Source organism: Tenrec ecaudatus, chromosome 1 (assembly GCF_050624435.1).
Source record: "Tenrec ecaudatus isolate mTenEca1 chromosome 1, mTenEca1.hap1, whole genome shotgun sequence".
Lineage (NCBI taxonomy): Eukaryota > Metazoa > Chordata > Mammalia > Afrosoricida > Tenrecidae > Tenrec > Tenrec ecaudatus.
This window is the reverse complement of record NC_134530.1, coordinates 232,512,018-232,517,945: the sequence shown is the minus strand read 5'-3', so window position 1 is coordinate 232,517,945 and position 5,928 is coordinate 232,512,018. Positions and strand designations below refer to the sequence as shown.

General features: G+C 40.1%; 1 non-coding gene across 1 annotated transcript; it reads left to right on the top strand.

Annotated features, from left to right (window-relative positions):
* Positions 1 to 5,012: 5,012 nt before the first annotated feature.
* On the top strand, positions 5,013 to 5,214 carry LOC142438296 (small nucleolar RNA SNORA73 family). The gene has a single exon (XR_012782697.1). It is a non-coding gene; the product is annotated as a small nucleolar RNA SNORA73 family (small nucleolar RNA).
* The last annotated feature ends 714 nt before the right edge of the window (positions 5,215 to 5,928 follow it).

The window sequence follows — 5,928 nt, the reverse complement described above, 5'->3', positions numbered from 1 at the left end:
GTTTAGACTTACGTATTTGAAAGGATTTGAGTTATTAAAGATCCTTTTTGAAAGAAATGAATAAAAAGTTCGCTGTAAACCAGCTAATACTTAAATATCAGTTTGTTTATGAGTCAGTGGACTGGGTTGACCAACATGATTGTTCGGGTTGAATGCTAGAGTTGCTCAAAGTTAATACTTGCTTCTAAATGTTTCCTTACATGAGCTTACTCTGAGATCCATGATTTTGATGATTTGAGGAAGAGTCATGTAAGATGTTCATACTCACTCACTGACATGGAGTCAGTTTCAACTCACGGCAACCCTCTAGGACAGAGTAGAACTGCCCTTAGGGGCTTCTGAGGCAACAACACTTTCTGAGGGTAAAGCCTCATCTTTCTCCGATGGCGTGGCCGGTGGTTTGAAACTGCTTACCTTACAGTGAGCAGCCCAACACGTAACCTGCTACGCCCCCGGGGCTCCTGAAGAGCTATTTGTTATTTTTCCATGCTCATCCACATTTAGATAGCTTGAAGTAAGCCTGTTCCATATGACAAGCTACATGCTGCCTACAAAGAGGGGGGATAAAAGCAAGAAAAAGACATGGGTAGTGGGGGAACGGGGCCCAAACCCACCCAAGGGGAGGGTATTGTTTATATCTCCACAGGGAAAGAGGGACCAGACTTCAACCCCGTGTTCTAAGATGTGAATGCAACATGCTGGCGTTAAGCAGGGAACCAATAGAGAGGTCTGAGGGGCCGGCCCCAATCCTTACTATGTGGACAGCCCCCCTCCCCACAGAAGAAATCATTTCAGAGGACAGCACTGAAGCTACAACTCATGGAGAGGGACATGTCTGATCAGAGCACATAGGAGGAAATGAAGGGGGAGGAAGACATCCTGCCCCACCAAACCCTGAGGATGATATTCCTGTTTAGAGCAGCCAATGCACAGAGAGGACCATAGGGCCGGCCCCACTATGAGACATGATGTCCCTCACTGACCCATAGTACTATGGGGGACAACACTGGAGACGTAGTATAGGAATTGCACTTGATCTGACCCCACCACACAGGCGAAACACTAAGGGTGTGCAACAGAACAGCAAGAGGAAAGGAACAATGAAGTCCCCAGGGAGTACCAAAAATAGACTGTGAGGCCAGGGCTTGGTGCCCCACCAGACTGGACCAGAAAACACTCCTAAAGGTCAATAGACCTTGAACTATTTACAGGCCTTTTTTTTTTTGTCATTGTTTTTTCTGTTGTTGTTTTATTTTCTTTTGTTGCTTTGTTTTGCTGTCTTGTTTTTTGTGCATATTATTATCTCTGCAGGTCTTTCTAGAAAAGATGGGTGAGATAAACAATCTGGAGGAGAAAACAACAGACCAATGGTTTCCAAGGGATATGGGAGGGGGAAGGCAGCAGGCGGGGTTGGGGATGGGGTGTTAACCTCAGGGACAAGGAAACAATAAGTGATTGAAAATAGATGGTGAGGAGAGTATAGGAGACCTGGTAGGACTTGATAAAGGGCAATGCAACCAAGAGGAATTACTGAAATCCAAATGAAGGCTGAGCATGATGGTGAGACAAGAAGAAAGTAAAAGGAAATAGAGGTAAGAACTAGGAGGCAAAGGGCATTTATAGAGGTCTAAATACAAGCATATACATATGTAAATATATTTATATATGAGGATGGGGAAATAGATCTATGTGCATTTATTTGTAGGTTTAGTATTAAGGTAGCAGACGGACATTGGGTGCAGTATAGCACGGATGAAACATATAACCTTCCTCTAGTTCTTAACTGCTTTCTCCCCGCCTACTATCATGACCCCAATTCTACCTTACAAATCCTGCTAGAACAGAGGATGTGCAATGGTGCAGATCAGAACTGGAAACACAGGGAATCCAGGACAGATAAACCCTTCAGGACCAATAATGAGAGTAGAGATAAGAGGAAGGTGGGGGAGAAAGGGGGAAAGATCACAATGATCTACATATAACCCCTTCCCTGGAGGACAGACAACAGAAAAGTGGGTGAAGGTAGACATCAGACAGTGCAAGACAGCCACAGTTGAACAGCACACAGACCCAAAGTATTACTCTGAAGAAGACGCTCTGAAATGATCAAACATAGATTTCAGGAGAATGGTATTTAGATACCTAAAACAGATTGATGAAAGAATTGAAAAACTAGAAATCCTACATCAAATAGAATTCCAGGAGACAAATAACAAGATAAAAGAAATAGAAATCACAGTAAAAGAACAGAGTGGTCGATTTGAAGAAAAAGTCAACTGACTTGGTGAGCTCAAAGCAAGTCTTTTGAATACAACCCACAAGAGAAACAGTCAACCCAAAAAGCAACGGAATCTGCAGAAAGCCTACAAATGACATGGGTCACGCTCAGTGGAAACAACCCTCATCTCACTGGGAGCCTCAGCAAGGAGGGAAAACTCCAGACTTCTAGAGATAAAAAGGGTGACAGAACCAAATGAAATAAAAAGAATAGTCACACTTTACTATAAAAGACTACTCCAACAACTTAGAAAATGTAGGTGAAATGGACAAATTTCTACCAACACACCATCTACCCAAATTAATGCAGACTGATGTAAAAGTCTTCAGCAGACCCATAGCAAAAGAAGAAATAGAGCAGGTCATTAAATAACTTCCAGCCAAGAAGAGACCAGATGGCTTCATAGGGAAATTCCACAAAGTATTCAGAGCTGTCACCAATTCTACACAGACTATTCCAGAGTATAGAAATGGACACCCACAAGGAAGAGATAAGCCAATCAGGGTGCAATATCGCACCATTGAAACATACAACTTTCCTCTAGTTCTTTAATGCTTCCCCCAACACACACACTATCATGACTCCAATTTTACCTTGCAAATTTGGCTAGACCAGAGCATGTACATAGATACAGGTAAGAGCTGGAAACACAGAGAATCCAGGACAGATAAAACTTTCAGGACTGCAATTGAGAGTAGCAATACCAGGAGGGTAAGGGTAAGTTGGGGGGAATCGATCACAATAATGAACATACAACCCCCTTCCTGGGGGATGGACAAAAGAAAACTGGGTAAAGGGAGACATTGGTCATTGTAAGACATGAAAACATAATAATTTATAAATTATCAAAGGTTCGTTATGGAGGAAGAGAGAAGAGGAGGGAGGTGAAGAAATGAGCTGATACCAGTGCTCAAGTCGAAAGAAAATGCTTTGAAAATGATGATGGCAACAAATGTACAAATGTGTCTGGCACAATGGATGGATGTATGAATTGTGATAAGAGCTGTATGAGCCTCCAATAAAATGATTTATTTTTTAAAATTTTTAAAGAAATGAACACCCAACTTCTGAACTTATTTTATGAAGTGAGCATAACTTGATAGAAAACTACAGACTAATACCCTTTATGAAAATAGATGTAAAAATTCTCAATAAAATCTTGGCCAATAGAATCCAATAATATAATAATAATACACCATAATCAAGTGGGATTCATACCAGGTACACAAGGATGGTTCAATGCTAGAAAAACAGTATAATTCACCACAAAAACAAAACAAAAAATAAGAACCACATAATCATATCAATCACAGAAAAAGCATTTAACAATATCCAACACCCTAGGAATGCCAGAAATGCTCAACAAACCAGGAGTAGAAGGGATATTTCTCAACATAGCAAAGGCCATGTACAAAAAAACAACAGCCAGCTTTTCACTCAGTGGGGAAAAACAAACTATTTCTCTTGCAAACAGGAACCAGACAAGGATGCCCCTGTCACTGGTTTCATTCAACTTTGTGCTGGGAGTCTTGGATAGGACAATTAAACAATAAAAACAAATCAAAGGAATACAAATAGATAAAAAGAAAAACTCTCATTATTTGTCAATGATATGATTGTATATGCAGAAAATCTCAAGATTCAACAAAAAGATGGTTGGAAACAATTGAAAGATTTGGCAATGTTACTGGAAACAAGATTAATAAGACTGAAATCAATCAAATTCGTATATACTAACAAAGAGATTGCTGAAAGAGACCTCAAGACAACAATATCATTTATTATAGCCGCACAAAAGATGAAGTACTTAGGAATAAGCCTAACCAGAGAAACAAAAGACCCGTATAAAGAAAAGTACAGAGCACTATTGTAAGACACCAAATGAGACCTACATAAATGGAAGAATTTCCTATGTTCATGAATAGGAAGGCCTAATATTATGAAAATGTTAATACTACCTAAAGCAATCTATACATACAATGCCATTCTTTTTTTTTTTTCAATGCCATTCTTATCCAAAGACCTTCATTCTTTAAAGAAATGGAGAAACTAATTTTTAACTTCGTATGGAGCAGCAAGAGAGCTAGCATAAGCAAAGAACTCCATCAAAAGAACAAAGGAGGAGGTCTTGCACTAGTCAACCTCAAAATATGTTATACAGGCCCTGTAGTCAAAGCAGCTTGGTACTGGTACAAAGATCAGTACAGAGAAGAATGGAACAGGATAGAAAATAATCCAGAAATAAGTTCACCGGCAGCAACTGATCTTCGACAAAGTGATACAAGACATCAAATGGGAAAGAGACCATCTCTTCTACAAACGGTGCTGGCAATATTGGATCTCCATATGCAGAAGAATGAAACAGGCTCCATACCTCACACCATGTACAAAAACTAACTTAACATGGAGCAAAGCCCTAAATGTAAACCCCAGAGCAATAAAGATGATCAGTGAGAAAATGGGGACATGCTCAGAGGCCCTGTTGCAAAGCATAGACATGCTATCACGTATAATGAAGGAAGCACACACAGTAGAAGACAAAATAGATGACTGGGAGCTTCTAAAAACAAGACACGGTGTGCATCAAAAGACTTCATCAAAAGAATAAAAATAGAGCCCACAGACTGAGAAACCATCTTCAGCAATGAAAAACAGATTCTGAAATACAATATTTTACAGAATATTGAAAGATCTCAAGAAGAAAAGAAATCTAATTAAAAAGTGAGGAAAGCCCCCGACGTTGCACATTCCGGGGATCTCCCCGGGCTCTGTCCAGGTGGCATGGAGGAGCCCAGGGCTACGTGCCCCGTGATGGACAGTCCTTTTCCACAATGTCGGAGACCGAGCCAGGCCTGGAGCTTGCGCCTGTATATTCCTACAGCTTCTCAGAGTCCCGTGGACAGTGACTGAGGAGACAAACCCTGCAGGAAACAGCCCTCTGACACACCCTTCCTGAATCTAGGTTCTCTTCCATGATGAGTTAGATTGGTTTTCTACTTTTTTTTTTTGCAGAATGCTCGAAATTTCAAAGACTTGAGGGCAATCTCAAATCTATGTCTATATTCAGTTGGAAGAAAAGAAAAGGTCTTTCCCAATTTGGCCATTGTTTTTTAATCCGTCATTTTTTGATCCGGTGAGTTGAATACTTAAAAGACAATAACATTTAAATTACTCTAAAAAAAAGTGAGCAAAAGACATGAACAAAACAAATCACTAAAAATGACATTAAAAATAGTAAAAATGACATTCAAATGGCTAGCAAATACATGAAAAAATGCTCATGATCACTACCCATTTGGGAGATGCACTTCACAACAAAAATGAGATATCACTTTACACCGATAATGACAGCACATTCAAAAAACAAAACAATAAACGCTGAAGAGGGTGTGAGGGGATGAGAGCTCGCATATCTTGCTGGTAGGCCTATAAACATATACAACATTGTGGAAAGTGATATGGAGCTACCTAAAACATCTAGGCATGGAAATCCAACAAGATCTGGCATCACTTCTGCTGACTGTGTATCCTAAAGAAGTATGAGACATAAAAGGAACATGTGCACTCCCATGCTTAATGACAGCCCTGCTCGCAATAGCAAGAAGTTGGAAACAGCCCAAATCCCATCAGTAGAATGGCTAAAGGAACTT